This window comes from Dermacentor andersoni, chromosome 1, assembly GCF_023375885.2.
Source record: "Dermacentor andersoni chromosome 1, qqDerAnde1_hic_scaffold, whole genome shotgun sequence".
In the NCBI taxonomy this organism is placed as follows: Eukaryota; Metazoa; Arthropoda; class Arachnida; order Ixodida; family Ixodidae; genus Dermacentor; species Dermacentor andersoni.
In genome coordinates this window covers 204,992,657-205,016,754 of record NC_092814.1, presented here as the reverse complement: position 1 = coordinate 205,016,754, position 24,098 = coordinate 204,992,657, and the positions used below count along the sequence as shown (strand labels likewise).

General features: G+C 48.9%; 5 non-coding genes across 5 annotated transcripts; all 5 read right to left on the bottom strand.

Annotated features, from left to right (window-relative positions):
- Window positions 1-1,280: 1,280 nt before the first annotated feature.
- Window positions 1,281-1,352, bottom strand: TRNAP-AGG (transfer RNA proline (anticodon AGG)). Its single transcript has one exon. It is a non-coding gene; the product is annotated as a tRNA-Pro (tRNA).
- A 404-nt stretch (window positions 1,353-1,756) lies between these two features.
- On the bottom strand, window positions 1,757-1,828 carry TRNAP-AGG (transfer RNA proline (anticodon AGG)). The gene has a single exon. It is a non-coding gene; the product is annotated as a tRNA-Pro (tRNA).
- Window positions 1,829-2,241: 413 nt separating this feature from the next.
- TRNAP-AGG (transfer RNA proline (anticodon AGG)) lies at window positions 2,242-2,313 on the bottom strand. The gene has a single exon. It is a non-coding gene; the product is annotated as a tRNA-Pro (tRNA).
- A 6,671-nt stretch (window positions 2,314-8,984) lies between these two features.
- TRNAP-AGG (transfer RNA proline (anticodon AGG)) lies at window positions 8,985-9,056 on the bottom strand. The gene has a single exon. It is a non-coding gene; the product is annotated as a tRNA-Pro (tRNA).
- Window positions 9,057-9,470: 414 nt separating this feature from the next.
- TRNAP-AGG (transfer RNA proline (anticodon AGG)) lies at window positions 9,471-9,542 on the bottom strand. The gene has a single exon. It is a non-coding gene; the product is annotated as a tRNA-Pro (tRNA).
- Window positions 9,543-24,098: the final 14,556 nt, after the last annotated feature.

Sequence of the window (24,098 nt, the reverse complement as noted above, 5' to 3'; positions counted from 1 at the left end):
CCGCGGCACCGGAGGCAGAGCGGAGCTCTGCCTGGAACGTGGACGAGTGCGACATCTTCAGCAACACGCAATTGATGAGGCAAAACTTCGATGGTGACGCCCACTTTCAGTTTTAGTGTTACGGAGCCCGTTGTTGATCCTTTATCAATGCATCATTTCACCTTCCATTTCTCTCTTGTGATTTCAGTCACCTTTCCGAAGACCGCCAGAGCCGTTCGCACATCGTCGTCCGGCACACCATGGAGTAGCCAGTAGAGCTTCAGGCGTACTCCTCTGTCGCTGGGGTCTATAACCATGCAGCGCTCATTCTTGACATTGAAGGTGTCTGCAGCCAGTATCTTCTTCTTTCCTTCCTCGTCCTTGAACGTCACTGCCCACAGGTGATTCATTTGGTACGCCCCAAGGGCAACCACCTCCGGCAGCAGTGTAAGACGGTCGAGTGCGTCGCGGAAATGCTCGCAGCGATACGGCCTTTCCTTTAGGCAACCATGCAAAAAAACCGTATTCAAAACGGAATCACCTGTGGGCAGATGCGGCATAACAACCTGGTAATCTTCAGCCTGCTTGTCAGAAGACCTAGTTCCGCGGCCATTGGCCGTTGTAACCGCTCCGAGTGAGCACATGCTTGCACGACCGTTCACTGTGGTGGCCGGAAGTGGAAAATGCTACCCCTAGGCCAACGAGCCAATGGCTTCTCAACGCGGCTGCCTATATACACCTTCTTAATATCTTCACTCTATGTAAAAAAAAAAAAAAGAACCGCAAATAACACTCGTTTGTCCACCTCTGTGCTGATTAATTGTGATGAGCGTGGAAGGACGATGGGGGCGGGCATCACAGCGCATTGAAATTTTGGATTTCGCGGGCACTTTGAACGGTCAACGAACGAAGATCTTAAAGCACTCATTTCACGCGTAATATGGAGCGTGATTCTGATCTGGAGACTTCCGACGATATGGCGATGCGTAATCTAGTGACGATGACTTCTCGAATATCAAGCTGTTGAAACGACTTGGATTGCTGAAAAATAAAAAAAATTATGGGGTTTTTACGTGCCAAAACCACTTTCTGATTATGAGGCACGCCTTAGTGGAGGACTCCGGAAATTTATACCACCTGGGGTTCTTTAACGTGCACCTAAATCTAAGTACACGGGTGTTTGCGCATTTCGCCCCCATTGAAATGCGGCCGCCGCGGCCGGGATGCTGAAAAAGAAAGATGAGGCAAAATAATCGCGCACATATTTATGCTCGTTTCGGATGAAAGCAAAAAGGAAATTCGGGCTCGTCTGGGATTTGAACCCGGGACCTCTCGCACCCTAAGCGAGAATCATACCCCTAGACCAACGAGCCAACGGCTTCTCACTATGGCCGCATATATACACCTTCTTAATATCTTCGCTCAATGTAAAACAAAAAAAAAGAACCGCAATTAACACGCGTTTGTCCACCCCGGTGCTGATTAATTGTGATGAGCGTGGAAGGACGAGGGGGCATCACAGCGCATTGAAATTTTGGATTTCGCGGGCACTTTGAACGGTCAACGAACGAAGATCTTAAAGCACTCATTTCACGCGTAATATGGAGCGTGATTGTGATCTGGAGACTTCCGACGATATGGCGATGCGTAATCTAGTGACGATGACTTCTCGAATATCAAGCTGTTGAAACGAATTGGATTGCTGAAAAAGAAAGATGAGGCAAAATATTCGCGCACATATTTATGCTCGTTTCGGATAAAAGCAAAAAGGAGATTCGGGCTCGTCCGGGATTTGAACCCGGGACCTCTCGCACCCTAAGCGAGAATCATACCCCTAGACCAACGAGCCAACGGCTTCTCACCACGGCTGCATACATACACCTCCTTAATATCTTCGCTTAATGTTAAAAAAAAAAAAAAAACCCGCAAATAACACGCGTTTGTCCGCCTCCGTGCTGATTAATTGTGATGAGCGTGGAAGGACGAGTGGGGGGGCGGGCATCACAGCGCATTGAAATTTTGGATTTCGCGGGCACTTTGAACGGTCAACGAACAAAGATCTTAAAGCACTCATTTCACGCGTAATATGGAGCGTGATTGTGATCTGGAGACTTCCGACCATATGGCGATGCGTAATCTAGTGACGATGACTTCTCGAATATCAAGCTGTTGGAACGACTTGGATTGCTGAAAAGGAAAGATGAGGCAAAATATTCGCGCACATATTTATGCTCGTTTCGGATGAAAGCAAAAAGGAAATTCGGGCTCGTCCGGGACTTGAACCCGGGACCTCTCGCACCCTAAGCGAGAATCATACCCCTAGACCAACGAGCCTTTTTTTTTCTTTATTGCCAGTCCTCGACATATCACAACACAAATTCCTAAATGATATAAACAAAGACCAAAGAAGCAAAAAGGGATGAATACACAAACGGAACAAAGAACAGTAATATTTACATTCGCTGCCGTCCGCTACTGTGGCACGACGTTGTCGGATTAAAATTCCTTTAGTGCTGTAAGGGGTTCAACCCTCGACAGCCACTCAGGAACAGGCTGTTGCAACTTGATCACTTCCCCATACCGTTGCACGGATTCACAAAAGTACAGACGCGCCGGTGGGGCATCCGGGTCACAATGGTAACCCGCCATTCTTGCGCGCCATAAACAGTGGAGGCCCGTAAGCATGATCAGGTCGTACGGGAAACCTTCGTCGTCATATACTGGCAGAAACCTGATTTCGTGGGGATCTATAGGTAGCTCCTTTTTTAGAGTCCTTTGAAACACGTCCCAGAAAAAGACCCCTTCCCAACAGTGGATGAAGACGTGATCTATGCTTTCTGTTTTTTTACATATAAAGCAGTGGGTTCCCCATGGCATGTAGAACCCACGTTGTTCAAGGAAGATTTTAACAGGTAGAGTACCGGTGTGTAATTTAAAGAAGAACGATTTAGTGGCTGGTTGAACTGGCATCTTCTTCACCCTTTTCAATACATCTAGGCCTGGGCCTCCACTGTACGGGGCTCTGTACATAGGTACCAGCAAAACACTGTCACATAAATCACGATATAACTTTTTCCGTTTTACACTCCACAAATATGCACTTGAAAACCGAACACGCAAAAAAGAAACACTCTGAACTATTTCCCGAAAGAAACCACGAACTGGTCCTGGCATTATTTCCGTACCTACAACGAATTCGGGAAGTGATCTTGACAGCCTCATTTGGATCACCGTGCGCAGAAATGGGTCGTTTGTATCTCGAAAGAAGGAGAATCTATTTACCAGTTGACGCAAGAAAAGGTGCGCCAACCCCAGACCACCATCCTTCACACGTCGGAAGAGATTATCTCGGCTGCATCGCTCCCAGCTCGATGCCCACACGAATACAGCGAACACGCGGTGCAGTTTCTGCACATTAATACGAGAGCACTGTAGGACCTGCATTACGTACCAGATCTTTGACACGAGAAACATGTTGCACGCTGTAGCTCTCGCGAACATTGACAAGTGACAGGCGTTCCATCGGTCGGCTTTTTCTTTTAGTTCTTTTGTCCGCTCCTTCCAGTACTCGCTACTGTCCTTGTAGGCATCAAGGGGTGCTCCAAGGTACTTAACTGGCGTCGTGGCCCAGTTTACGTTCGAAAAGTGGTCTGGTGTAGATGCCCATCTTCCATGCCAAAACCCCAAACATTTCTGCCAGTTAACGTAGCTGTTAGTGACGTTACCAAACTTTTTGACGATATTAACAGTATTCAATACACTTTGTCTTTACAGCACACAGCCACATCGTCAGCGTATGCCAGTAGCTTCACTTCTGCTGATTGAAGACTAAACCCCTTAATACATTCATTTTCGATGATGGCCAGACATAGCGTTTCTATGTAGACACAAAACAGGAGTGGACTGAGTGGACAACCCTGGCGAACGGAGCGCTTCACGTTAATGGGGGCCCCCAACATCTGATTAATTATAAGTCTGGTATAGCAGCTCCGGTACGCCATGGTCACCCCTTCAGCGATTATGTGGCCAAAATTAACGTGTTCAAGGATGGTAAGCAATATGGCGTGAGAAACACAATCAAACGCCTTCTCCAAGTCTAGCTGGAGGATGGCTACTGCATTGCACATGGCGTCACAACACTCCAGCACACACTTCATTTTATGGATGTTAGTGAAAATGGTTCTTCCACGAATACCACACGTCTGGTGTGGGCCGACTACTTCCTGAATAACTGACTGGACCCGTCGTGCCAACACCTTCATCAATATTTTGTAGTCGCAGTTAGTAAGCGCTATGGGTCTGTAGGAGGAAAGTTGCTTGAGCTTTTCGGTCTCTTCTGTTTTCGGTATTAGTACTGTATGGGACTGGCCAAAGGATGGTGGAAGTATTTTTAGTTCATATGCTTCATTGAAAACTGCTGTTAAGATAGGAGCTAGGTGGCTTTTGAACGATTTGTACCAAGCGGCACACAGACCGTCTGGACCTGGCGACTTCCCAGGATTCAGGTTTTCGATGGCTTTCATCACTTCATGTTCTGTTAATGGTCGTTCTAAGGTTTCTTTAACCTCACTCGACAGCTGTGGGATTCGTTGCAAAAATAATTTCTTGAAATCGTGCATGTTGACAGGCCTGAATGCAAAAAGTTCTTTGTAATGCTCAAAGAAAGCACGCCCTATATTATTGTTATCCGTTAATACCACCCCTTCATATTCGATAGCCTCAATCTGCTTACGTCTCGAGTGCTTTTTTTCTAGCCCCAGTGCTCTTTTCGTTGGCGTTTCCCCGCATGATAGCCTTTCTGCTCTGGCGCGCACTAGCGCACCTCGGAAGCGATCTTCGTCGAATACCTCGAGCTTCTTCTTAACGGCGCGCATATCTTGTTGATAGGCGCCAGGTTGCATGCATTCAAGCTTCGCAAATTTTTCTAGCAATGTTGTTAAATCCTTTTCTCTGGCCTTTTGTTCATATCGCAGTACGCTACTTCTTTCGATTGCCTTCAATTTAATGCTTTGCTTCAGCAACTCCCATTCCTCACCAAATTTCGTAGAACTGTCTGTTCCAAAAGAATTCAGAGCAGCCACTACATTTTCGTTAAAAGTTTCATCCCGTAACAGCTCTGCATTCAATTTCCACAGTTCCCAGACGAACTTGTTTCGTTCTTTCTTCCTGCCCACCGTGCATTTTACCAGGCAGTGGTCAGAATATGATATGGCCGTAACTGTGTAGCACTGGCATTTTTCAACTAAATCATATGAAAGATAGATACGGTCTAAGCGTGCGTGACTTGTGCCCTGAAAGTGAGTGTAGCTTACGCCTCCGTGACCGCGAAAGCATTCTGCGATATCTTCTAATTCGAATTCGTGTGTAATATGCGCCAGGATATCACTACTTTTGTCACAAACCACGCAACGCGTAGGCCTATCCTCAGCTTTCAATACGCAGTTGAAGTCGCCTACACAGGCTATCATTTTTTGCACATGTAAATGATGCTTTAAACTCAAAAAGAAATTTGCCCTCTCTTGCACAGTATTAGGCGCATAAATGCAAAACACGCGCCATTGGACATTACAATAGCTGAAGTCACAAAAGACAAGTCGACCAGAAGTACAGGAGAAGTAACCATCTATAACAAGACCAGGGAGCTTCCTCACGAACAGCACACACCCTGCCGAAGTCCCTAAGGCGTGGCTCACTACCGTATAGTAGTTATACGTGAACCTTTGCACCATGCTCCCGGTCTCCTCCTCGCCGTCTACCTTGGTTTCTTGCACGGCTAAAACGTCGAGGTCGTGGTCCACTAGTAGTCTGTAAACCTGACTGTTTCCTTTTGGCGGCCAGACCTCGAACGTTTAGCGTGCCGAGGCTAAGCGACGGGTTGGTAGCCATTATTGGTGAAAACCGGAGGGGAGAAGGCCCGGAGCATGGTGCTCACCTTAACGTCTAGCTGACCGCTAGACGCCTCCGTGGCCATCCGGTGGCCGTCGCCCGGGTTCCTCTTTGGTCGGCTTCGGGGTAAGCCTACGGTCAGTCTCCAGGTTCGGCTTAGGCTTGAGGGTGGAGCGCCTTCCAGGTAGCGTCTTAGCGGGTGGTGCCTCGGAGTCACCGCCGGCCTTTCCGTCGACTTTCTCCTCGTGCTGCAGGGATCTCTTGACCGGTGCCGAGACGGACTCGACGCAGGCGCTAGCAGGGGTCGCGTTGTCGTCCGCCTCTGCCTGCGTTGCATCCGTAACTGGCTGGTGGCTCTCAATTTCTTGCGGGGCCGTCTTCACGCTCTCGACTGTAGCTGCTGGTTCTTTGGGGGGAGGGATATTCCTTCCTCCTTCGGCTTGCTTGGTCGTCGCGCCGGTTTCTGCCGCCACTTTGCCGTTTCCAGCTCCCGTGGCCGCTTCCTCCGCCTCGGTCACGTCCATTACATGGTCTAACGTCGACGCCTCGCTCTCCGCCGAACCCGCGGCCACTGCGTATGAACGCACACAGTCCGCGTCGTTGTGTCCAAAAAGCCTGCACCGCGAGCAACGGGGAACCTTGCATTCACGACGAACGTGGCCAGAGCCCCGGCAGCGCAGGCACTGCATGGGACGTCCTGGGGCTACCACCAGTGCAAGCTCGCCGGCGACGCGGATCTGGTGGGGCAGGTCGTCGACTTTCATTCCTGCCTTCAGCTGCAGCAGCACTGCTCGGGTCGTCGAGCCCTTGTCGGAAACGCCATCCACTCGCCAGCGCTCCCGGGTCACTTCCGTCACTTTGCCGAAAGAGGCCAGCGCGGTCTTGACGTCTTCGTCGTCCACCCCATGCAGAAGCCAGTGGATACGAAGCTTCACCTGTTGTTCCTTGGGGTCGATGACCAGGCAGCGACGCCCCTTCACCTGCAGCTCCTTCAGGGCCGCCAGCTTTTCGGCAGCCTCGGCTGTCTTCATCGTCACCGCCCTTACATGGTTGATTTGGTATGCTCCAAGGGCGACGACGCCAGAGAGCATACCAACAGCTTGAAGCGCGTCTCGAAAATCTTCTACACGAAACGGGCGAACACGAGCGTCGCCGTGCAAAAAAACTGTGTTTAAAACAATGCGTCCTGTAGGTAGCCGAGGCAAAATTATCTGGTAATCCTTATCTTCTTCCGTCGAAAGCCTGTTGCCGCGGCTAACAGCCGCATATGCCGCTCCATTGGAGCCCATGATCCCGCGATCCGTTCAGCTCGGGAGCCGGAAGCAGAATGACCCTAGACCAACGAGCCAACGGCTTCGCACCACGGCTGCATACATACACCTTCTTAATATCTTCGCTCAATGTTAAAAAAAAAAAAAAACCCGCAAATAACACGCGTTTGTCCACCTCCGTGCTGATTAATTGTGATGAACGTGGAAGGACGAGTGGGGGGGCGGGCATCACAGCGCATTGAAATTTTGGATTTCGCGGGCACTTTGAACGGTCAAAGAACGAAGATCTTAAAGCACTCACTTCACGCGTAATATGGAGCGTGATTGTGATCTGGAGACTTCCGACGATATGGCGATGCGTAATCTAGTGACGATGCCTTTTCATTTCATTTCATTTATTTTCACCTTAAAGGCCCGGAGGCATTACATAAGGGAGGGCTTTAATCCTTGTAACAATGTTAGAAGAAATGTACAGAACAGTAAAGAACAACAATAAACAAATACAACTCAGGAACAATTGTGAAAAAGAAGGGAACATCGTGTTAGAGTAGGGGTTGGTGGAATCGGCAATTAAGCAGTGTGGTTATTTAACATTTCTCGGAACGTTTTACGGTCAGTGCATGTCACGATATCTTCTGGAAGATGGTTCCAATGGGTTATAACGTCGGGAAAGAATGAAGTGTTCATGGCAGATGATCGAGTGTTAATGTTTGCTATGGGACGACTGTGGCTTAAGCGAGAGGATGTACGTAAGGGTGGATTTAACAGGGAATGCCTGGAGTGTGGATGGTAATAAAAGGTGTGAAGCAAGCAGAGACGAGAGATGATCCGGCGGGAAGCAAGTGATGGTAGTTCAAGTGAACGTTTTAGTGCGGTTATGCTGGTATCACGAGAGTAATTGGAAGTTATAAACCGAGCAGCGCGATTTTGTATTGCTTCTATGTCATAGGTTAGATATGATTGGGAAGGGTGCCAGATAGATGACGCATATTCTAACTGCGGACGTACGAATGTTAGATATGCTAGCTTTTTTATTTCTGGTGATGCGGCTTTTAGGTTGCGTTTTAAGTATCCAAGGGTGCGCGAAGCCTTAGAACAGATGGTGTCAATGTGAGTTGCCCATGATAGTGTCGATGTCATGTGAACGCCGAGATATTTGTAAGACGGGGCATGACTGATAGGAGCTGAATTTATTGTGTAGGTGTGACTGGTTAAGCTGTGGTTGCGGGTGAATGACAGAGCTTTGCATTTAGTAAGGTTAAGCGGCATGTACCATTTCTCGCACCATACTGCGATGGAATCGAGATCCTGTTGTAGAGCGGCGATTTCAATCGAGCCTTTGATTGGGGAATATAGGACGCAGTCATCCGCGAAAAGACGTAATTTGTTCTTAATGTTAGCAGGTAAGTCATTGATGTAGATGAGGAAAAGTAGAGGCGATAAACCGGCGCCCTGTGGCACACCCGATGTTACGCTGCTAAGAGATGAATTATGGTTATTTGCAGAGGTAAACTGTGTGCGCCCTTTTAAGAAGTGTTCAAGCCAGGTAAGCAAGCTATTTGGGATTCCGATAGATGCAAGTTTTTGAAGTAGGTGATTGTGGGAAACGCGGTCGAATGCTTTTGAGTAATCCAAGAAAATGGCATCAATCTGCAAATGAAGGTCCATGAAATGTAGAATGTCATGGGTGAACTCGGCGAGTTGGGTCTCGCATGAAAATAGTTTTCTGAAGCCGTGCTCTCGAATATCAAGCTGTTGAAACGAATTGGATTGCTGAAAAAGAAAGATGAGGCAAAATATTCGCGCACAAATTTATGCTCGTTTCGGATAAAAGCAAAAAGGAAATTCGGGCTCGTCCGGGATTTGAACCCGGGACCTCTCGCACCCTAAGCGAGAATCATACCCCTAGACCAACGAGCCAACGGTTTCGCACCACGGCTGCATACATACACCTTCTTAATATCTTCGCTCAATGTTAAAAAAAAAAAAAACCTCAAATAACACGCGTTTGTCCACCTCGGTGCAGATTAATTGTGATGAGCGTGGAAGGAAGAGGGGGGCGGGGGGCGGGCATCACAGCGCATTGAAATTTTGGATTTCGCGGGCACTTTGAACGGTCAACGAACGAAGGTCTTAAAGCACTCATTTCAAGCGTAATATGGAGCGTGATTGTGATCTGGAGACTTCCGACGGTATGACGATGCGTAATCTAGTGACGATGACTTCTCGAATATCAAGCTGTTGGAACGACTTGGATTGCTGAAAAAGAAAGATGAGGCAAAATATTCGCGCACATATTTATGCTCGTTTCGGATGAAAGCAAAAAGGAAATTCGGGCTCGTCCGGGACTTGAACCCGGGACCTCTCGCACCCTAAGCGAGAATCATACCCCTAGACCAACGAGCCAACGGCTTCGCACCACGGCTGCATACATACACCTTCTTAATATCTGTGACGACCCCTAATATGGGGGCCAAAGGTTCGTGTTCTCAATGTTTTAATGGTTCTCTTAGGCGGAGCCTCCGAGAACCCAATTGAGGACAAAGCCGTTGGTTTGAACACACACACAAATACTTTTAATCAAAAATAAAAAGGCGTAAAGCAAATAGAACGAAACGGAAAGCATGCATAAAATAAACATTCAAGAAAACATTGCGGTAAGGAGCACACTTAGGGCTTTAACAAGGGTGCGAGTCCGGGCTTGCCACGAGGGCGGGGACGCGTCGCAGTCTCGACGCGGCAACGCGGCGACGAGCTGGCAGAAGGAGTGGCGCCGGTCTCACCAAAGGTCGTGGCGTAGGTTGACCGACGGGCGCCGGGAGCGCGCCAGCTCTGGCGAGGCGAGGTAACGCTGGCGGCTGGGTGGACGGCGGCGGCGTTCTGGCCGGGCAGAGAGCTCGGGCCCGTAGCCCGACTGCTCCCCTCTCGCCCACGGCGCGGAAGCTCGAACGCCGGCCTCGGGCAGCAGGCGGCACGGCAGACGGGGTGGCGTTCTGGCCGGGCAGCTGGCGTAGAACTCGTGCCCGAAGCCCGACTGTTCTCGTCCTGCCCACTGGCGCAAAAGCTCACCGGCCTTGAGGAGCTGACGGCACGCTCAGGTAGACGGGCGACGCACAGGAACAGGTTGGCAGGAGGCCCCGGGCGGGTGAAGTCCTGGTGGGCTCGGATCCGGAACCCGACGGCCCGTCTTCAACGCCCACTCCGGTGGTTGACCTCCTCCTGCCGTTGCTTCCTGGGACTCTCCTGGCGTCTCCCCGGCGTCTCCCTGCGTGTCCTCTTGCGTGTCGCCCCCCTTCTGCCAGCGCACCACGCTTTTTCTTGTGGTATGGCCGATTTGGCATTTACTGATTGGCTGCCCGACGCCCCGTGGTCTTTTCTAATTGGTTGCTTTTTTTCTTTTTGTTTTTCCTGCGCCGCGCGTTCACGTGCCGGGCGCTCTTCGGCGTCGTTGTTTTCCTCCTTCCAGCTCGGCGCGCGTGCACTCGGCGTCGTCTGCTCTCGACCGTCCCGAGCCCCGCACCACGTCGCGCACCACACATCACAATATCTTCGCTCAATGTTAAAAAAAAAAAAAAAACCCGCAAATAACACGCGTTTGTCCACCTCCGTGCTGATTAATTGTGATGAGCGTGGAAGGACGAGTGGGGGGGTGGGCATCACAGCGCATTGAAATTTTGGATTTCACGGGCACTTTGAACGGTCAACGAACGAAGATCTTAAAGCACTCATTTCACGCGTAATATGGAGCGTGATTGTGATCTGGAGACTTCCGACGATATGGCGACGCGTAATCTAGTGACGATGACTTCTCGAATATCAAGCTGTTGAAACGACTTGGATTGCTGAAAAAGAAAGATGAGCCAGAAGATTCGCGCACATATTTATGCTCGTTTCGGATGAAAGCAAAAAAAGAATTTAGGCTCGTCCGGGATTTGAACCCGGGACCTCTCGCACCCTCGACGAGAATCATACCCCTAGACCAACGTTTTTTTTTTCTTTTTTTTTATTGCCGACTTCGACGTACTCAATCAAGGTTTACAAAGATAAAACGTGAGGACCACACTTTGGCCAACACGGTACTAAAATCTTTTTTAACAACGCTAATTCATCAAATAAGGAGATCCATTGTGGTGGATAAGGCAGCGCTTTGAAAGCATCTCTCACACACACAACACTCTCAATGAAGTTTTCCCGAGCCGGTCGAACGACAATGTCTCCGTTTTGAAGTTGCAATCTAGTTTTCCACATAGCGTGGAGGCTCAGGATCACAATAAGGTCATACGGGACATCCTCGGCGTTATCAATCGGTAAGAAGCGTTTTCCATATGGGTCCAGGGGTAACTGTTTTTTCAATGTTCTCTGCAGAACATCCCAGTGAAAGATGGCGTCCCAGCAATCTAGGAATGCATGTTATATTGTTTCCGGTTTTTTACATAATAAGCAGTCAGTGCTCCAGGCGATGAAAATACCCTACTCATGAAGCCAGGTCTTAACGGGAAGTCTGTTTGTGTGCAATTTGAAGAAAAAAGATTTAGCTGACGGCCGTATTGGCATTTTTTCACTCTCTTTAGAACGTCTTGTCCTGGGCCTCCACGTTGCGGAAAACGGTACAAAGGTGAAGGGAAACTCGTGTCCACGAGATCTCTGTATAGTTTTTCCTTGGTAACGGTGGACAGGTATTGCTGTGAAAAACGTACTTTCAACATGTTATATGAACATACCACTTCACGTAGGTAACCAGTCACTGCTCCTGGCATATTGTGAACAGTCGAAACAATGAATCCTGGAAGTTGTCTACACAGCCGTACCTGTATCACTGTTCGGAGAAAAGGATAGTTTTGATCCCGTAAAAACACAAAGCATGACAGGACTTGTCGTAGAAACAAATGAGCTAAGCCAAGCCTACCTTTCTTGACCGGGAGGAACAAGTTCGTTCGACTCATCCTCTCCCAGGTGGAGGCCCAAATGAAAATAGCGAAAACACGGTGAACTTTTTGTACGCTTACCCTCGCAGCACACAACACATTCATAACGTACCATATCTTAGAAACTAAAAAAGATTGCAAAAAGTGGCTCCAGAAAACATTGACAATTGTTTTCCTCTCCACCCGTCAGCCTTTTCCTTTGCTTTCGACACTTGATCGAGCCAGTACAATTCAGGTTCACGGTAATTTCCGAGAGGCACACCCAAGTATTGCGTTAGTAACGTCGACCACTTCAGTCGATAAAAGGTCTCCGGCGTATCTTTCCAACTACCATGCCAGAAGCCGTAACTCTTACCCAGTTTGTCTAGGCTGCAGTTGAATCACAAAACTTTTCAACGACAGTCGTTGCCTCCTTAATGCTCGCTTTGGTTGTGCAGAAAATCGCGATATCGTCGGCATATGCCAAAATTCTAATGTGTGCTGCCTGCAGCCGATAGCCTGCTATGCGCTTGTTATTTCTGATCGCCAAACAGAGTGGTTCGAGATAAGCAGCAAATAGAAGGGGCGACAGCGGGCATCCTTGCCGCACCGACGAGAGCACGGGAAAGCTATCGGTGAGCTCTCCATTGACAATGATGCGCGTTAAGCATTCTCTGTACGCCATCATGACGCCTTCGTTATGACTTTGCCAACGTTGGCATGCTCAAGTATGCAGAACAAAGCCTTGTGCGAGACGAGGTCGAAGGCTTTTGCCAAATCGATCGGCATCATCGCGACGTGATCGCCAATCACATCGCAGCACTCAAGCACACTTCGAGCCGTGTGTACATTTGTTGCGATGCTGCGGCCTTTAATGCCACAAGTCTGGTGCAGCCCTACCAATGTTTTAATTACACTTTGCAGTCGTTTGGCCAAAGCTTTCGTGAATATTTTATAGTCGACATTGGCTAGAGTTATCGGGCGATATGACCCTGGCAACAAAAGTTTTTTCTCATCATCACTCTTCGGAATTAGCACGATATACGAGGTTGTAAATGACAAGGGCAATCTTTTTCGCTCATACGCTTCGCTGATAACTTCGTGAAGAACAAGAGCCAATGCAGCCTTGAAGGTTTTATAGAAAGTGGCCCCCAAGCCATCTGGCCCAGGTGCTTTACCGATGGATAACTCGTCTATTGCGCACTCTATCTCACACAGGCTAATTGGCAGTTCCAGCCGTGTCCTGACTTCTTCATCGAGCTTTGGCATCAGTGAGAGAAATTCATTCTGGTAGCTACATTCAGGATTCCGAGGATGAGCTAAAATTGCTTTAAAGTGATCGGCGATCCCTTGCTTGATGTCATTTTTGTCGGATGTAATGCGATTGCCTTTAGCTAGCTGGCGGATTTCTTTCCGACAAGCGTACTTTTTCTCGTTTGATAAAGGTCGTTTCGTTGGAGTTTCTCCCGCCCACAACTTCTCCGATCTTGATCTCACTAGTGCTGCTTTGTATTTTTCGGTATCCATCCTTTCCAGTTCAGTTCTCACTTCCTTTAATTCGTTAACATACACACCAGGCTCGACACCTTTCCATGCTAATAAAAAATTGCAGTTGCTGGCGAAGCTTTGTTTCTGCTTGTTTCAGGTTGTGTCGAATGACACTGCTTCTTTCCATGGCCATTGTTTTTACTTTCTGTTTAAATTCTTCCCATTGAATGGCAAAGCCTAATGGCTTGGCTGAAGTCAGGTTTTCTAGTTCCTTCGCTACAGCATCGACAAAAGGATCGTCATTCAACAACTGCGCATTCATTTTCCAGAGATCCCAGTTAAAAGGCTGTTTGCTCTGTACTTTCCCGAACGTGGCAGTCACCAAGCAGCGATAACTGTATGCTACAGCTTGCACATCATATTCACAACATAAGGGCACTAGTTCGGCTGACACGTATAATCTATCTAATCGGGCGTGGCTATCATGCTTTAAGTGGGTAAATCGTGGGCGAGTACCGCTGGCAAAAACACTACGCACATCTTCCAGGTCATAATCATGCACCACTGCGTTTAGAAATTCGGCACTCTTATCACGAACGCGTGAACATTTTTCTCGGTCTTCAGCATTGCAAACACAGTTAAAATCACCCAGCAGTATTACGACCTTGGAACAGTTTACGTACGCTTCAAGACGCTCAAAGAAAGGTCGACGGTCCGTTTCAATATTCGGCGCATAGATACAAATAGCACGTTAATCCACATCCCCAAAACAAAAATCAGCCACTAAGAGGCGCCCAGTTTCACACGAAAACACCGACTGCACACAAATGCCAAAATTATTTCTTAGGAATATAGCGCAGCCGCCTGGTCCACCAACCGCGTGACAAACGCACACGTCAAAGTGAGCTCTAAAATTAGACACCATTCTGTCGGTTAGCTCTTGGCTCTCAATTTTCGTTTCTTGGATTCCTACTATATGTAAGTCATTATCCAAGAGGAGACGACTTAGCTGACATTGCCGTCTTCTTGCACTGAGCCCTCGTACATTTAACGTAGCTACACGTAGCGTTCCTTCGACATTAACCGCCATGGCTACACGGTAGAATGGTGCCCATCACAGTTACACAAGTGTGAGCGCTCATAAAAGTGCGCCGATAACAACGTCGAATGGCTCTAAAGGAGACGCAGCTCGACCTTCCGGAAATGGCACTCCAGTGCAACTTGGGCTCCCCTTCCTGGCAAGGTTCTAAAAAACTAGCGCTCAGGATGACGGCCATTGCACTCACCAACCCCCCAACCCCACTCGAGCTAGAAAGCACGGAATTACGGAGGCAGTTTACCCGCCTGCCGTGTATCGACCGTAATGTTCGGCCGCGGCTTCAAGGTCGACCTTCTTATACCTGACGCTTTGGGCGGGGGCTCGTCTCCGCCACTGCCGCCCTGTTTCGCCGTCCGGCTAACGGTCTGGTTGTGGGGCCGTTTCCCCGTCGGTTGGCTAGTTGGGCCGGTAAGGGTGTCCATGCCTTCAGGTTCAACGAGGCAGGAGGTCGCCTCCGTCTCAGGTGGGGTTTTCTCTTCAGCATTCGGCATGGCCGCAATGCCCTCTGCAGTCGCTTGTTGGTGCCCTGTGGCTACAGCTTGAGCGACTTGTTTCTCCTCCGGTTCAAGTCGTACCACCGACTTTGCCACGACGTCAGCTGCTTCACCCACCGCGGACGACTTGTCTTCCATGTCCGCCTCGTCCATGAGTAGGGCAGAGTTGTCCTCGTTGCCCACGGGTCCGGTCACGCTAGCGTACGTGCGCTCGCACTGACTGTCATCATGACCGAAGCGTTGGCAGGCACCACACCGTGGAATACGGCACTCGCGACGAATGTGGCCCGTGCCGCAGCAGCGTAGGCAAAGAGGAGCCCTGCCCGGCACAACCACGAGAACCAGTTCGCCGGCGACGCTCACCTGATGCGCAAGGTCACGAGCTTTACGCCAGGCTTCAACTTCAGCGTAACCAGCCTCGTTGTTGAGTTCTTATCAGCCACGCCATGAACCCGCCAGCGCTCGCGGACGGTGTCCGTGAATTTTCCAAACGGCGCAAAGGCAAGGCTTACGTCCTCGTCAGGAAGGCTGGGCAGCAGCCAATGCACTTTCAGGCGTACATCCTGGTTGGCGGGGTCGATGACGAGACACCGGCCCTTTTTGACCTGCAGCTCTCCAACGCTGACGATCTTTTTCACCGCGTTGCTGTCCTTGAAGGTCACGGCCCACACATGGTTCATACGGTAGGCCCCGAGAGCAGCCACTTCCGGCAGGAGCGATAACTGAGCGAGCGCGTCGCGAAAATCTTCCACCCGCTATGGGCGGGCCCTGATATCACAGTGTAGGAAAACCGTATTCAAAACAAAACGCCCTGTCGGCAGACTAGGCAAAACAACTTGGTACTCGTTGTCCAAGGCAGAAATCCTGTTACCGTGGCCCGTCTGGGCCGCTGAAGCCGCTCCTACAGAGCCCATGATATACACGTCGGTCACGTTCGGTGGCCGGAAGTGGAATCCACCAACTTTCTTTTTCTTTATTGCCAGTCCTCGACATGTCACCACAACACACTTTCCTTAAATGATATACAGAAAGACGAAAGAAAAAGAAATAATGAATACAAAAACCGAACAAGAAACAGTAATGTACACCTTCGTTGCGGTCCGCTACTGTGGCATGACATTGTCGTATTACAATTCCTTGAGTGCTGTCAGGGGCTCAACCCTGTAAAGCCACTCAGGAACAGGCTGTTGCAATTTCTGCACTTCTACATATCGCTGCATACATTCTCGGAAGTATACACGCGCCGGTCGGGCATCCGGGTCACAATGGTAGCCCGCCATTCTTGAGCGCCATAAACAGTGGAGGCCCGTAAGCATGATAAGGTCGTACGGAAATCCTTCGTCATCATTTACTGCCAGAAACCTGATTCCGTGTGGATCTATCGGTAACTCCTTTTTTTAAAGTCCTTTTGCAACACGTCCCAAAAGAAGACCCCCTCCCAACAGTGGATAAAGACATGATCTATGCTTTCCTGTTTTTTACAAATAAGGCAGTGGGTTCCCCTTGGCATGTAGAACCCACGTTGTTCCAGGAAGATTGTAACAGGTAAGGTACCGGTATGTAATTTAAAGAAGAAAGACTTCGTGGCTGGTTGAACTGGCATCATCATTGAAAGCGCGAAATAAATTCGGGCTCGTCCCGGATTTGAACACGGGACCTCCCGCACCGTAAGCGAGAATCATACCTCTAGACCAAGGAGCCCATTTTCTTTTTTTGAAATGCCGGTCTTCGACAGAACACCTACTATACAAATATTACAGACATGTCGCAAATGCCAGCCTGCATAAATAAAAAAGGGGCGGGGGGGGATGGGGGCAAGGCCCAGCAAAGCCGTCCGTCCGTATGGGAACGACGTTGTTAATTTAAAGTTCCTCCTTGGCTGTCAGAGGTTCGAGCCCAGATAGCTATTACGGCAAAAATTCTTTAATTTTTTGTATATAAATAAATCGCGACAACATTCTTTGAAGTATCTATGAGCCGGCCGTGCGTCGGGATTGCAATGGTACCCTGCCATACGAGCCTGCTATATACAGTGGAGAGTATTCAGCATAATAAAGTCATACGAAACCCCGTCTTGATCCTAAATTTCCAGATACCGGATCCCTTGGGGTCCCCACAGGCAACTATTTCTTCAGGATTCGCTTTAAGACGTCCCAAAAGAACGCGGCCGCCCAGCTGTGCAAAAAAAAAAAAAATGTGATCTGAAAAAACGTGCTGCGACGCCACCGCCGGTGACGTCACAGCACTCGAGCACACACCGCGTCTTGTGGATCTTCGAAAAAATAGTTCGCCCTTTTATGCCACAAGTTTGATGGTCTTCGACTATTTCCTTGACGCCTTGGAGTCTGGTGGCTAGAACCTTGATAAATATCTTGTAATCAACATTTGTTTGTGATATAGGCCTATAGAATGTCACTAATTTTAGTTTATCTATTTGATCACTCTTAAGTATTAGTATGGTGTGCGCTTTTCCAAAAGAAGGGGGCAAATATTTTTGCTCATACGCGTCATTGAATACCTCTGCCAACAATGGAGCCAATTCTCAAACGCGTTACACCAACCAGCGCTGAGGCCATCAGGTCTAGGCGATTTGCCCAGGTTCAAATCGTCGGTTGCCTTTTCGACTTCCCTCTCAGTTATTTTGCCTTATAATCGTTCTTTGGTATCATCACTTATTCGCGTCATGGAATGAAGAAATTCCGCCTTAAAACCCTCTACATTCGCTTGCTGATAATCAAAGAGCAACCAATGCTCTCACTATCTTCAACAACATTCCCGTTCATTAGAATCTTACCGATGTGATTTCGCAGTCCGTGCGCCTTCTGTAGACCAAGCGCCCTTATTTTGGGCGACTCCCCTGCCGCTAGTGCACCTGCTCGCGCTCACACAATGGCACCTTGATAACGCTCTTTGTCGAACTGTTGAAGTTTTTCCTTGATGTTTTGCACATCGTCTTTGTACGTACCAGGCTCTCTACACTCAAGCGTTATCAGCTGCTGAAGCAGTATTCTTAAACCCTTTACTTTCATTTCCCTCTCAAATTTTATGCAACTCGACCTTTCTATGGCTTTAATTTTAACTTTTTCTTTAAAACATTCCCACTTCTCTTCTATTGTTTCCTCTGCATCGTCGCGTATTTCATTAACTGCATCCCTTACTCCTTTAAAGAACCACTGATCATTTAGTAACAAGGCATTCATTTTCACCAGATCCAAATTAAAACCATGTTTCATTTTCACGATACATATGTGGCATTTTACGAGGCAGTGGCGCGAAAACGACACGGGTACTACACAATAACTATGGCATCTTTGAATTAAAAAAAATTAGATTATGGGGTTTTACGTGCCAAAATCACTTTCTGATTATGAGGAACGCCGTAGTGGAGGACTCTGGAAATTTCGACCACCTGGGGTTCTTTAACGTGCCCCTAAATCTAAGCACACGGGCGTTTTCGCATGCCGCCCCCATCGAAATGCGGCCTCCGTGGGCGGGATTCGATCGCGCGACAGTCTTGTAATCGTATCCAACGAAATGTACATTCGATTTAATCGCGCATAACTACTGCCCTGAAAACATGTAAAAGTCATTTCACGCCTCCCTTCCAGACACTCAAAAACATCGCCAAGTTCACTTATTAGTTTTTATAATACGCTACTGCTTTTGTTACGCACACCGACATTATTCACTCTGTCTCTGGCACTCAACACACAAAGTCAGCTAACAACATAACGCGTTTATCACAACGGACCATACTGAGAAAGCTTCGAAAAAAAAAAGGAAACAAGACACGCTCCTCCACTGAATTTGGAGCTTATACGCATATGACGCAAAATTCAACATCGCACATCAAAACATCACAAAAAACAATTCTTCCAGATTCGCAGGAAAATACACTTTGAATCAGTAGTCCAGCCAGCTTCTTGACGAACAGAATGCACCCCCCGGACGTGCCTACCGCATGGCTAACAACCGCAAAATATCTAGACCTGAACCGTCGCACCACGCTCCCGGTCTCCTCCTCTCCGTCAACCTTAGTCTCCTGGACGGCTAGCACGTCTATGTCGTGGTCGGTGACCAACCGCAGGACCTAACTTTGCCTACGACTAGCCACCAAAGCTCTCACGTTCAGTGTGACAATACTAAGCGACGGTAATTGAGCCATTTTAAACTAAAGAAAACAGTAGGTCCGGAGCATGGTGCTTACCGCTCACGACTAGCCCTAGGCTAGCCACCTCCGGGGTCTCCCGGCTTCCCGGCGTTGTTCGTGGGCGGCGCTCTGTCCACAGACGTTCTCTCAGGTGGAACATACGGCTTTGGTTTCAAGCCCATTCGCCTCCCAAGAGGGGTTTTTATCGGCGGCCCTTCGCTGGCGCTGGTCGCACTCTCGTTCCGGTCCTTAGTCTCGTCGTGAGGGCGCTTGACTAGGGCACCAAGAGACGAGTCGAGTCGCCGTCGTGTCGTTGTCGGGCGGGTCTTCCCTAATGCTCCCCGTAGCCTGGCCCACAGCAGTCGTGACCTGTACCGTCCCACTCGGCTTCTTAGTTGTCTCAGCTACCTTGCCGTCCACTCCCGGAGTCGTCGTCCCACTGCTTGCCGCAGTCGACACCATGTCTCAAGTTCCTTTAGCAGCGCCCTCGGCCTCGGCCACGTCCATGACGTGTTCTGCCGCAACGTCACTAGCTACTGGGCCTATCATGGTGGCATAAGATTTTACGCAGTCAGCCTCGACGTGGCCGGAACGTCTGCATCGAGAACAGCGGGGGACTCTGCACTCACGGTGGACGTGTCCCGTGCCGTGGCAACGCAGGCACTGCCTCGGTCGACCGGGAACGATGACCAAGGCCAACTCTCCGCCGACGCAGATCTGATGAGGAAGGTCCTCTATTTTCACACCGATTTACAGATTGACAAGGACGGTCCTGGTAGTAAAGGTCTTGGCTCTCATGCCTTTGACACAGCACTTCTCCCTGCTCACCTCCTCCACCTTGCTGAAAGCTGCGAACGCCGTCCGGACTTCCTCGTCGGCAGCCAGTGAAACCTTAGCTTGGCCTGCTGATCCTGCGGGTCAACGATAACGCACCGTCGTCCATTAACTTGCAGTTCCTTAAGGGTCAGCAGCTTTTTCGTGGAAATCGCATTGCTGAGGGTTACTGCCCAGACGTGGTTGATCTGGTACACCCCTATGCATGCCACATCAGGCAGCAGGCCTGTCGTCAGAAGGGCGTCCCTGAAATCTTCCACCTGGCACGGTCTCGCACTTACACCACCGTGAAAAAAGACAGTGTTAATCACCACTTGTCCATTAGGCAGTTCGGCAAAATCAACGTATATTCTTTATCGTCGTTGAGCCTGTTTCCGCAGCCAAAAGTGGCCTCTGTCGCTGCCCCGGAAGAGGCCACGACCCTACGATCGGAACAGCACGGCTGCCGGATGCAGAATGTGATCAACGAGCCCACGGCCCTTCACCACGGCTGCATATTTACGCCTTATAAATATCTTGGGCTGACTGAATAAAAAGAAAGCAGAAAAGAGACAGCACTCGTTTTTCACCTCGGTGCTGGTTAAATGCGATCAGCGTGGAAAGAGGGGGGGGGGGAGGCTGCCACAGCGCGATGAAATTTTGGATTTCTCGGGCACTTTGACCGTTCAACGAAACACGATCTTAAAGCGCTCGCTTCGGGCGTAATATGGAGCGTGATTATGATCACGAGGCTTCCGCCGGTATGGCGATGCGTAATCCAGTAACGATGGCTGCTCGAATATCAAGCCGTCGAAATGACTTCGCTTACTGAAAGAGGAAGGTGACTCAAAAGATTCGCGCACATATTTACGCTCGTCTCGGATGAAAGCAAAAAGCGAAAAAAAAAATTCAGGTTCGTCCGGGATTTCAACCCGGGACCACACGCACCCTAATCGAGAATGATACCCCTAGACCAACGAGCCCACGGCCTTTCACCACGGCTGCATATTTACGCCTTCTAAATATCTTGGCTGACAAAAAAAAAAGAAAAGAGCTAACACTCGTTTGTTCACCTCGATGCTGGTTAATTGTGATGAGCGTGGAGGGAGGGGGGAGGCTGTCACAGCGCAAGGAAATGTTGGATTTGTCGGGCACTTTGAACTTTCAACGAAAGAAGATTTTAAAGCACTCCTTTCACGCGTATAGTGGAGCGTGATTGTGATATCGAGGCTTCCGCCCATACGGCGATGCGTAATCCAGTGACGACGGCTGCTCGAATATGAAGCCGTCGAAATGACTTGGCTTACTGAAAAAGGAAGGTGACTCAGAAGTAACGCACACATTTTTATGCTCATCTCGAATGAAAGCAAAAAGCGAAAAAGAAATTCGGGCTCGTACGGGATGTCAAGCCGGGATATCCAGCCATTTTGACGTTCCAGCTACCGGTTCCAGCTCTCGGCAGTTTCGTTGACCTGTAGGGGTGTTTTGGCTGAGTATCGGGTGGTTTGAGGTGTCTCACTAGCTTTATTTTGGTCCCTGGTTTTTTTGGCATTCCTTGCGTCAGCCGTCTTGAGCTGATGTCGACCAATTCTCCTGGCTAGGCGCGATCCGCCTGGTCAGCATTCCTGCCACCTAAGGAATTGCCCCAAGATTTATTTTTCACAGTGGAGTCAGCACCATTCCTATTGCGCTCGTGCCTACCAATTGAGGTTCCATCAGGCTCACGAATCCACAAGCTGTCGAGAGGGAACTTAAGACCATGTCCAACCACTTCCACACCATGACGGAGGTGCGTGCGTCCGGACCGGGAGGTATAGTGTGTCGGTCACCGGACCAGACCTGTGTTGAAGAGCTCTTGAAATGCACTGCATTCGCTTCCGCCCCTGTGAGTGCTTTTATTTCACCTCACCTTTCGGGCACCAAGGGTCTCGTACGGGGCGTGTGCTCCCGATTAAGTCCAACTGTAACACTGCACAAGCTCTGCGCAGCAGGCGTCGTTGGTATTTACCGTTGCGATCGACTGGTAAATAACGAGAGGATTCCGATAGAATCAGTAATTGCAACGTTTATGGGCACATCATGTCCGTCATAAATAAAGGTGTGGCATCTTGTGTTTCGTGTAGAACCACTCGCGTCACGTTTAATTCAGTGTCAGAATTGTTGGAGATCCGGGCACAGCGTAGGAGGATGTAAATCTAGCTTGCGTTGCCGCACCTGTGGAGATGGTCATTCTTCAAGTGAATTCTCTGCACAATCTCAGAAGTGCTGCCGCTGTGGGGGAACACACCCAGCAGACTATTCAAACTGCTCAGCTCGCGCTCAAGAAATACAAATTCTTGAAATACTCGACCGCCGTCGCTGCTCCCGAAGAGATGCCGTTGTAGTTATTGAAGAGAGAGCCTTGGTGTTACTCTGGTGTTACAGCGCGCAATACTCCAAGCATGGATATTAATCCGTCGGAAGCATTTGACGCTGCTAGGGAAAAAGCAATGGCTATAGCTATGGATAAATTGATATACAGTCTAGCTGATTGCTTAGCGCAAATCATTTCCAGTCAAGTGACGCAAATAATGGAGACCTATAACACACCGATGCAGTCCTCGGTATCTAACACCACACCTCGAATGCCTAGTAACGAGGTAGAGACGCCTTCTACATTTGTGGAGCATTCGACATACACTACTGCGCTAGTCCAACATAGCGAAGGTGAGCCCTCTTATTGAGCCACTGTTAGTGTCACAGATATGGAACTTGACACTCGAGCTCCCAAACGCGTGGGATCCCCAATTTCTGCAATTATGATACCAAAATCAAGAAAGAGCCAACCACCCCCTATGATTAAAGAAAGTATTCTAAAGGCGGATGTTGCCGCCGCTGTAGGTTCAACAAAATTGGAGAGCTGAAATTACTGCAGTGGAACTGTCGCTCTATATTTTCAGCTTTAAGAGATTTATCTTGCCTATCTATTCAACTTAATCCAGATATCATACTTCTTCAAAAAACGTGGGTTTCACCACACAAAAAAATTTCATTTAGAAGGTTTTCGGTCTTTCCGATTAGATCGGAAATAATAAGAGGTACAAAATGAAGGTCGTACAGATCTACGCCCCTACATCCAGTCATGATGACCAGGAAATCGAAAGCTTCTATGAAGACGTGGAATCGGCGATGGGTGAAGTCAAAACAATATACACTATACTGATGGGCGACTTCAATGCCAAGGTAGGCAAGAAGCAAGCTGGAGACAAATCATTGGGGGAATATGGCATAGGCACAAGGAATAGCAGGTGAGAGCTATTAGTACACTTTGCGGAACAGAATATTATGCGGATAATGAATACCTTCTTCCGCAAGCGGGATAGCCGAAAGTGGACGTGGAGGAGCCCGAACGGCGAGACTAGAAATGAAATAGACGTTATACTCTGCGCTAACCCTGGCATCATACAAGATGTGAACGTGCTCGGCAAGGTGCGCTGCAGTGACCATAGGATGGTAAGAACTCGAATTAGCCTAGACCTGAGGAGGGAACGGAAGAAACTGGCACATAAGAAGCCGATCAATGAGTTAGCGGTGAGAGGGAAAATAGAGCAATTCTAGATCAAGCTACAGAACAGGTATTCGGCTTTAACTCAGGAAGAAGGACCTTAGTGTTGAAGCAATGAACGACAATCTTGCGGGCATGATTAAGGAGTGTGCAATAGAAGTCTGTGGTAACTCCGTTAGACAGGATACCAGTAAGCTATCGCAGGAGACGAAAGATCTGATCCAGAAACGCCAATGTATGAAAGCCTCTAACCCTACAGCTAGAATAGAACTGGCAAAACTTTCGAAGTTAATCAACAACCGTAGGACAGCTGACATAAGGAAGTATAATATGGATAGAAATGAACATGCTCTCAGGAACGGGGGAAGCCTAAAAGCAGTGAAGAAGAAAATAGGAATTGGCAAGAATCAGATGTATGCGTTAAGAGACAAAGCCGGCAATATCATTACTACTATGGATAAGATAGTTCA